The 9,883-nt window shown below is 44.9% G+C and overlaps 1 long non-coding RNA gene across 4 annotated transcripts; it reads left to right on the top strand.

Moving 5' to 3' along the window:
- Nucleotides 1–2,465: 2,465 nt before the first annotated feature.
- On the top strand, nt 2,466–9,287 carry Gm40966. 4 transcript variants are annotated; one of them, XR_873533.2, is made up of 3 exons: nt 2,466–2,655; nt 2,923–3,012; nt 8,774–9,287. It is a non-coding gene; the product is annotated as a predicted gene, 40966 (long non-coding RNA). The 4 variants fall into 4 exon arrangements; XR_873530.1 differs by lacking the exon at nt 8,774–9,287 and adding an exon at nt 3,736–4,591 and having other exon boundaries at nt 2,923–3,296; XR_873532.1 differs by lacking the exon at nt 8,774–9,287 and adding an exon at nt 3,165–3,483.
- The last annotated feature ends 596 nt before the right edge of the window (nt 9,288–9,883 follow it).

The following is a 9,883-nucleotide window of genomic DNA, read 5'->3' as shown; positions in this document are numbered from 1 at the left end:
GCAGGGCGTGGTTTGACCAGCCTGATGCCTCTAAACTCAACTTAGATTGGGGTTCTCGGCAGCCCCCTCAAAATCAGCTTTCTAACCAAGGCACCAAAAGACAAACAGGAACCAGAGACAATTGGGATTAACTTCAGAAAGCAGCATTTCAGATTCACAGGTTCCCAACAAGAAACGCACCTCTGAAAGCCACATTGACTTCACACTGATCCATCCGCCTGACCGCAGGCGCTGGCGTGAATGTGACCTCAGCCTTCTGTCCGGGCATCAGAAATGGACCCCTGAGCACTGTGAATATGTAAGCCAGGAAAGCCAAGGCCTTCCCCTGGGAAAGAGGAAGAGGAGGAGGAGGAAAAGAGGGAGGAGGGGGAGGAGGGGGAGGAGGGGGAGGAGAAGGGAAGAAGGAGGAAGAGGAGAGGGAGGAGGAGGAAGAGAGGGAGGAGGAGGAGGAAGAGGAAGAGAAAAAAGAAAAAGTCTGATTTTCACCAGGCAAATGTTAACAGTAGCTGTAGTTCTCCAATAATTTTCCACTGTCACAACAAAATTCCTGAGATAAGTTGTCTTAAGGAAAGATTATTTGAGGTCACAGTTTCTAGGCCTATGATAAGGGAGAGAAGTCACAGCAGAAGGGAAGAGCTGAAGAAAGCAACTCACTCTCTGGCAAGCACAGAGCAGACAAAGGAGGCGGGAGTGGGAGAAAAGAACACATGGACCCTTGTTTGGTTGTTCTAACTTGCTTTCTTCTTTCTTATACTGCTCAGAACCCCCTGCTAGGGAATGGCACCACCCACAATGGATGGGATGGGCCTTCCTACACAAATGGATAATTAGGACGATCCCCCACAGACAGGCCCAAAGACCAATGTGATCTGATCAATTTCTTATTAGGACTCTCTTTCCAGGGAATTCTAGGGGAGGGAAGAGGGGGAGAGAAAAAGGAGAGAGAGAGGAGGAATGAGTGGGAGAAAGAGAGAGAGCCCTCAAGGACATGTATCCTTCAAGGATACAGTGGCTATAAATGGACAGTGGGTTTCTGACAAATATATGTTTTCTATATATTCGTCTTTATTTTCTAATTTTGAAACACTAAGCAAGTTCCAGTAGCCACAGCCTGGAGCCGGTCTGCTGTACCAGGATAGGGCAGAAGTCAAAGAAGATGCAGCTAATGGCTTTCATAACTGCAGCATCCGTGACCCAACAACCCCACACAGCTGCCTGAAGTATTGCTCCCTTCAGACCCAGGATTAGGCAGCTGTTCTGTGTGCCAAGCCTAGGCTGCCTCAGAGATCAGCTGTTTGTTTCCTTCCTGAAGATCTGCTCCTCAGGCCATCTCACACGCAGTCACTTTTCCTAGGGAGGAAATGCATGAGCTGCAACTGCCCGGGACATGCAGAGAGAGGAGCTAGTGACTGTGACCAACCGAAAGCAGTGAGGTCTAGCTTCTGGAGCCAAGGAAAGTGATTTTTACATGAAACTCTACTCAATAGAATTCTGCAAGCAATAAATGAATCAATGAATAACATTTGAAACCATTTTCCTAAAATCCTCAGTAAGTAAAAACCACGTGGCGATCATCTAAATCTTATAAAATATTATTAAAAAATGCTTTCGCAAAAGTATAAATCTTGGTAGCCAAGGTCTGACTTCTCTTACAAGAAATCTATTAACAAAAGCTGCTATTTGAAGTAATGCATCTCGTTGATCTATAGTTTTTTCTCCCTCCCCACTGCTCCCACGAGCTCTGACCTAGTTTCATTTCTGTTGCTGTGACAAACTTCCTGACCAAAAGTAACTCAGGGAAGAAATGGTTTACTCAGCTTATAATTCCAGGTCACAGCCTACCCTTCAGGGAAGCCAAAGAAGCTTAGAGCTTCATGTTCACAGTCAAGAGCAGAGAGAGAATAAATGTGCGGACCCTTGCTTGATTATCCTCAACTTGCTTTCTTCTTTGTTATACTATTCAGGACCCTGCCTAGGGAATGGTGGCACCCACATTGGGCTGGGTCTTCCTACACAAATTAATAATCAGGATGATCCCCTACAGACAGGCTCAAAGGCCAGTAAAATCTGACTAATTCCTTGTTAGGACTGTCTTCCTATAAGGTTCTAGATTGTCAAATTGAGAGTTAAGACTAACCAGCAGTGGCCCTCATCACCACTTGGTGGACCGGTTCTAACTGTTTATTGTTGTTATTTTGTTTTGTTTCCTGTGCCCTTGATTTTGGTTGTCTCTTACTGTGCTAAAGTTTAAACAGTAACTTATACTTGGAAAACAAATTTAGCTTCCTTAACTTTATCTGTAAAATGGACCTAGAAAGGATTGTTCCAAAGGAAACAGGGCTTCAAAGAGCCTGCCCCCTTCACAGTATCCAGCCTATCTATTCGCCGTTCAACACCTGACTCAATGCCATTAACAATCTGGTTTTATTATCTGTGCCTTCCAGTTTTATACCAGTTCTCAGAATATAAGGGGATTCCAGGAAATCTTATCTAAGGAAGGGCTGAGCGTCAGCCTGCATGACACTAGGATGCCCCTGTATAGACAGACTCCCATCTAATGCTTTGCGGATGGGTGAAATTTAATCTAAGGTAATCGGCTTACCTTTTTTCTGTTCTTGGATCCACTAGTCTCTTAACAGCGACAAATACTTGTTGGTAAGTGCTGGGAACAAAGCAATGAGGAAAATATCAATGGCTTCTATACTCCTAGACTTTATATGTAGTAGGAGGCGATGGGGCATCTCATTAGTTTCTAGTTGGAGTGAGAGCCTGTCCATGAGGCAGAATCCATGCCTGGCTCCATTCCTGGGACTAAGGACCTGTAACTAGATAGGTCATATGTCCTAGGGATAGACTATAATTATTCTGCTAAGTGGAGATAGTACTGAACTGTCGGCTAATGACTTAACATTATACCCACAGATTAATTTCTCTCTCCACCACCATCAGAAAGCCTTCTTTTACAGGAGACGCTATTAACACAGAGACCCTCGACTGGTCAAAGTGCAGAAGGTAAGACTGGGGAGCGCTCAGCTCTAAGTGGGTCTTCTTTATCACAGCCCCTCCTCCCAAGGCGGAGGGTCATAGTGGAAGAGGGGCCAGAAGGATTATGAAAGCCAAAGGCACCAGATGGCTACATCAAATAATGTTTTCCTGGACAGCAGCACACTTGCACATAGGAACTGGAAGCAATCTTGACAGCATCCTTACGAACTGCTGCAAAAGATCAAGCCAGACAAAAGCCCAGCGTGGGGAAGAGGCCTTTGTGTATCCCATACCTTGCTGAAAGGTTACTGGTAACTGGTTGGTACTGGAGAAGGGGAGTCTGTGTTCTTTAAGGGTGTGGCCCTTGGTAGGTCAACTAGGCTCTAACATATGGCCCCACACACCAGAGTATATGAGCAGCACAAATTGGACTCACTGATTATTAAAAAGAAAGAGAGAGAGAGAGAGAGAGAGAGCATGAAACTGGGAGTGGGGAGAGGCAGAGCTGGATCTGGGAGGGGTTAGGGGTGAAGAGGGGGCGGGGCTGGATCTGGGAGGGGTTAGGGGTGAAGAGGGGGCGGGGCTGGATCTGGGAGGGGTTAGGGGTGAAGAGGGGGCGGGGCTGGATCTGGGAGGGGTTAGGGGTGAAGAGGGGTATGATCCAAACACATCACGTGGAATTCTCAAAGAAGCAAGACAGACAGGCTTATTCTCTCAAAGATAACAGATCTCAGAGTGTTTTGCATGCAGATGAGAGACACCGTGGCAAACCTGCATGTGAATTCACATCCGTCAACCATCACACCTGACCTCTGCACAGCAGCAAGCTGGAGTGCTCCCCGGCCTTATTTAGTGCTTTGCTTGGTTGCTGTTTTTAAGTATCAGTTAATGAATTTGACTTAAAATTTTTAAATGTAATATGCTTTGGGAGACCGATAAGCCCCTCCAAGAGAGAAAATGTACAGAGTGAAAGACATGCATTAAGACCATCATTTAATACATTTTGCTAAACACATGCATCTATATGATCCCTTCCCCAGAAAGTTTTTTTCTTTCTCCTTTATCGAGATTCACTTAATAAGTAACAGTTGTATAGAGCTCCTTATATAAGACAATATGGTATGGGCATGTACCTATATGCATCAACTGATGCTTTGAAATGCCTCTAGATAAGCCAAGACACTGTGACTAAGCGCTGAGATGGACTGATCAGAGGAAGGTAAGGTATGTGCTGACTCACAGGTTCAGGCTATTTAGACAAAAACATGCGATCACGTGATCGAGGAAACCCCAGAGAGGCAGAGAGGGGAGGAGTCAGGGGCACACCCACAGTGCTCAAGCCTGTGTACCAGACCAATTCATAAAGGTTCCATCACCTCCCATAGTGCAAAAACAGACAAAACAGACAAAGCCTCTGGGAAGCGTTGGGGATCAAAACTGCAGCTCAGTGTAAATGTTGTGTGAGTAGTTTCTACACAGCATTTCTGTGCATGCTCAGTGCAGATGCAGCTGTGTAAAGACCTAGAAGGCAGGCTGGAGAAATGGCTCAGTGGTTAAGAGCACTGACTGTTCTTCCAGAGATCCTGAGTTCAAATCCCAGCAACCACATGGTGGCTCACAACCATCTCTAACGGGATCTGAAGCCCTCTTCCGGTGTGTTGGAAGACAGGTATAGTGTACTCATATAAATAAAATAACTAAATCTTTAAAAAAAAAAAGAAGAAGAAGAAGGCTAGGCTAGGCTGACTCCATGTTCAAATCAGCAGTTAAGGAGACAGGAAATTCTAGGCAAGTCCAGGCCTCAGAAGCTGCCCCACCACCTGGCCTGAGGAAAGGACAATGGGTCAGCAGCAGTTTCCAGACCTCCTGGGTAATGGAATCTCTGAAGAGATTAACACAGAGGTCACCTACCCCAGGATTACCTAATGTGCTTTAAGTCAGGCCTGTAAACTCACTTGGTTGACTCTGTCTTGGTAGTGGGGCCAAGCATGCACAAACTATTTAAGTCAGGAGTGTCATTCTTTGGCGAATCATGCTGATTTGCTGGCTCCACAGATGCATAATTGCAGCTAGGAAGGCTGACTGAGTCTCCTCCCTTAGTAACCCTTTCCTCACACCCAGTGACCTTCGGTGTTTAGATTTCTATCACTGAAAGTTTTCTTTTTCTTCAGATCATGAAAGTGGAGTCTGCTGTGTGGCTCTTTGAATAGTTTGCCTTGCTGACAAGAGCGTGCTCCTTGATGTATTAGCGCTTTATGTCCACTTTTCATTGCTGAATAATATTCCACTATTTAACTACACTGAAGTCCAGAAATCCTCTTTCTTGCTGGCGGTCAGGTCTCTTCAGATTTTACTACTTAGGAATTAAGTTGACGTAACTACCACTCTTGCATGGTCTTGTGACACACACACACAAATTATAGCCTTTGGGTGAACACCTGGGAACAGAGGGCCAGGTGCTTAAATGGACACAAAGTTTCCCAAAGCTGTTAATGCTACAAAATATCCACACCTGCAAATAATGAAAAATTAGATTGATTCCTGCAAACATCTATTGCTAAGATTCTTTCCCTGGGGACACATAAACAATGTACTCCCCCCTCCTCCTAAGATCCCAGTGAAAAACTGACTTGGGAAACCAGTGAGTTTATCAGGGTTCCTTATAGAGTGTATAATATATATTTAGTGTGGATGAACCCATAGTGGTTACACTAGAAGGTTTCCACAAGGGTGGATGACAGTGTAGATGTGACTTCACAACTAGAGCCCCTCTTTGCTCTTTTCCAGACTGTATCCTCCAGTCCTTCCTCGAGGCTATGTGCAATCAGGGTGGAATGGCATACAATGCTTAGGGGAAGTAGCTAGAGGTTCAGGTCAGGGTCCATGACCTTCTAGAACCCTCCTTCAAGGAGGGAAGGTCAACAGACAGCTGTCCCAGCTGGGATGACATTTTGCCAGTAGGCCCAGCTACACTTAAGGAGATGGTGACAGTTTGGCCCAGAAGATAGTCATTACTGTAACAGTGGCCATTCATGATTCTCTTGGGAAATTCCATTTCTAATCTTTTTTTTTTTTCTGAAAAATTTATTTATTTATTTTATGTATGTAAATACACTGTAGCTATACAGATGGTTGTGAGACTTCATGTGGTAGTTGGGAATTAAATTTTAGTTGACCTCGCTCCAGTCAACTCTGCTCACTCAGGCCCCAAAATTTATTTATTATTATATATAAGTACACTGTAGCTGACTTCAGACGCACCAGAAGAGGGCGTCAGATCTCACTATGGGTAGTTGTAAGCCACCATGTGGTTGCTGGGATTTGAACTCAGGACCTTTGGAAGAGCAGTCAGTACTCTTACCTGCTGAGCCATCTCACCAGCCCCACCATTTCTAATCCTTTCTCTGTGTCTCTAATGCATGATTTTTACTTTTGCTATAGATTGTGGGGAATGTTTAACACATTAACATTCCTTGCTTAGCCACACTTCCAATCCTGTGCTCACAACTCGTGACCTGCCTTTCCTTTATTAATGATTCTTTTCACTTAGTGGGCTTTTAAATTCTTGATGGCATCCAATATATCAATGTCTCGGGTTCTCTAGAGAAATAGAAGCAATGGGATGAATATATACACAGTCAAAGGGGATTTATTAAATGGACCTATATGATATGATCCAGGTAGTCCATCCATGGCTGCCTCACACCTGGGAGCTGGGACCTCTCCCTCTGCTGCTCTGTAAGGGTGTGGATGGCCTCAAGGCCCACTCAGATCATCTCCCCCATCAAAATCCTAACTTGTCACACCTGTAAGTCCCTTACTTCTTAGAGGACAACCTACGGTTCAGGCATTAGACCAACCAATGTGGACGGGAGAAGGGTCCTTTCTTAGCCTTCTGTACTACGTGTGAATTAAATCTCAACAAAGCCTCTTTCCCAATTGGAAAAAAAATGTAAATAAATAAAAATATACACAAAACATATTTGTGTTATAAACTTTCAAGAGACAGTGAAAGATGGCAAATGATTTGCCTATAAATTTTGCTATCTTGATTTGAATAAACCAACAACAAAAGGACATTTTGGAGACAAAGAAAGCCGACATGGGCTGGGTTTGTAAATAACCCTGAGAACTTATTTTTGAGGTAGGAGTACAGAGGGTAGGGTGTTTAGATCCTCTTGGCTAGAATGTCTGCAGGACCTGCTGTCTGTGGTAGCCTTCAGATTCTGGCAAAGGAGGGAGATCATGCTGAATAGGGTCTGGAAGTGAGCCAGCGGTGTGCCAGCGGTGAGCCAGTGGTGAGCCAGCGGGCACAGGCAGGACTGGCCAGGCTGGAGAAGGTTCATCTCTTCATTCTTATAGATTTGAACTTTGTGTGTGTGTGTGTGTGTGTGTGTGTGCGCGCGCGCGCGCGCGCGCGTGCATATGAGCAAATACATTACATTTATGGAAACAAGTTTAATTTTCTGAATTCTGAAAAACATTTATATGTTAGCTTTAAGAAAATACAAGATCTTCCCTGATATTTTCATAACACAATTCTAACATTTAAAAAGTTTTTTTTAAAGGACTTTTAGAAATGCACTCAGTTTCCCTCTGGTCTTACCCCAAATCTCTTCAATTAACGCCATTTTCTGTATGCATGACATAGCGGGGTGGTGAGGCTTTTCCCTAAAGAAATTGATTTTTCCCCCCAAAGAGTAGATAAATAAGGGCTTTCAAATGTCTCATTTCCAAAAGTACTCCGGGCTCTCGCTCTCTCTTCAGCATTTTTTAAAGCGCTTTTAGAAAGCGCAATCTTGAGATTGAATCAGCCGCTGCACCTGCAGCCCCGGCTTCAAGTGCCCCACTGTTTAGGAAGAAGCCCCGCACACTTGCCCTTTGTATCGCTTTTGTTTCCAAAAGAAAAAGTCAAATCTACCGCAGTCTTCCTCTAAACGGAAAATAAAAGGCTTGAGGGCAGCCACAGAACAGGGCAGGGCGGAAGGGGACCTTTGGCGGAGCAGACACCGGCGGTTAGCATCTATGGCTGCGGTCAGGCAAGAACTTGGCTGTGAGCGCCTGAAGAGGAGTTGTCTGAACCCGAAGAAGGTTCGCGGGCTGGGGTGTGCAGCTCTTTCGCAGCCAAGGATTCACAACGTCCTTCCAAATCCCCAGACCTACCCCACAAGTGGAAGAGTTGCTTATTTTGAATTTGGTCTGACTCTTTTGTTATCTATTGAGGTTGTAAAGACTTGTAAATGTACACATTTTCAAAGAGCCCGGGGAGGTGTCTACGAAACAAGGCTTTCTGAGTCTCAAACCTAGTGCTCCCCCACACAGAAACAGACGCCCGTGGCGCTTTCTTTTTATATCTTTTGGTAGTTTTGGTTCGTTTGGTTTCATTTTTTTTTTAATTGTGTATGCGTGTGAGTGTGGACATGTCAAGTCCCCTGGTGCTCATGTGGAGGTCAGAGCACACCTTCCAGCTATTAGTTGACTTTGAGTATCACTATAGTTATCTTGTCTTCTTTTTTTTCTTATGTTATAGATTATCATTTTATTTAAGAGAAAATTCAAGATTCAACCCACTTAAAAAGAAACAAACAAACAAAAAAAAATTCGCCCGCTTGTAGAAAGACTCCTGGCATCACCACTGGCCTTTAGGATACCAATGCAATACATTCCAGAGACTAGCCTTTTTTTTTTTTTTTTTTTTTTTTCCTGTAAGTGTCTTAGCTCCACATTGTGAACATTAGAGAAGATCAACAATCCAGACTTAAATCGAATAGCTTTGCTTGCATTGCAGATGCTGCGTCCCTTCTTCAGTGGCTTGGCAATCAGCGGCCGGGTACTGCTCTGAAGAATTCAATCAAATTGGCATTGAAGACCTGTCAGTCATCACCATTAGGAACGCGGAAGCTGCAAAAGTGGAGCTGGGGGAGGGGGGGGGGGCCGGCTGGCTGTCAGTGTAGCTTTCTCAAATTAGCCTAAGCTTCTTCAGTGCTACCTTTTCTGGGCCACACAACTTTCTTCGTGGCTTTCAGGGTCAATCTCTAGTGACCCACTTTCTCCTCCGAGGTGGTGCCTCCTCAAAGTTCCTCAGCGTTCTGAAACCACCAGGTGGGAAATGCAGTTCAGAGGTTTATAAAGTCCGCTGTGGGCATGGCGGAAAGCATGGCAGGACTCCGACAGTCGTGGTGCTGAGGAGCCAGCTGAGAGTTCTACATCTGGATCCACAGGCAGCAGGAAGAGAGCACCTCTTTGTGTTTATTCAAGTGTTAAGTCTATGTATTTCCCAATACAGATATAAACTACTTGTTTTTAAAGATTTGTTTATTTCCTGTATGTGAGTACACTGTAGCTGTCTTCAGATACACCAGAAGAGAGTGTCAGATCACACTGCAGATGGTTGTAAGCCACCATGTGGTTGCTGGGAATTGAACTCAGGACCTATGGAAGAGCAGTCAGTGCTCTTAACCACTAAGCCATCTCTCTATCGCTATTTTACTTTTTCTAAGTGATTCACGCAGGTGAACATTTGAGCTACCTCCAGAGTTGTGCAATTCCCAGTCAAAGCTATACTAAACTTGCACTCTCAAACTTTCCTTGAAAAGACATCTCACCAGGCTGCCTGCCATACCAATTTTAAAAAAAGGGGGAGGGGGTGCGCACGACACACATGGGAACAACCAAAAACACTCAAGAACACTCAGAAAAGGTAACACCAAGTCACTGGCACCCTGCAGACAGAAGCCTCCCCTCCCGTCCCTCTCACCCCCACCTCCCCACACACCAGCAGCAGCAGCGGCAGCAGCCCCGAATCAATGCTGTGAAGAAGATTCGAGATGCAGGGCTAGCGTGATGCTCCCAGCCTGACAAAAGGCTTTGTTTTAGAAACCTCCCAGGCTGCAGAGAA

This window comes from Mus musculus, chromosome 13 (genome assembly GCF_000001635.26).
Source record: "Mus musculus strain C57BL/6J chromosome 13, GRCm38.p6 C57BL/6J".
In the NCBI taxonomy this organism is placed as follows: Eukaryota; Metazoa; Chordata; class Mammalia; order Rodentia; family Muridae; genus Mus; species Mus musculus.
This window is presented reverse-complemented; position numbering and strand designations above follow the sequence as displayed.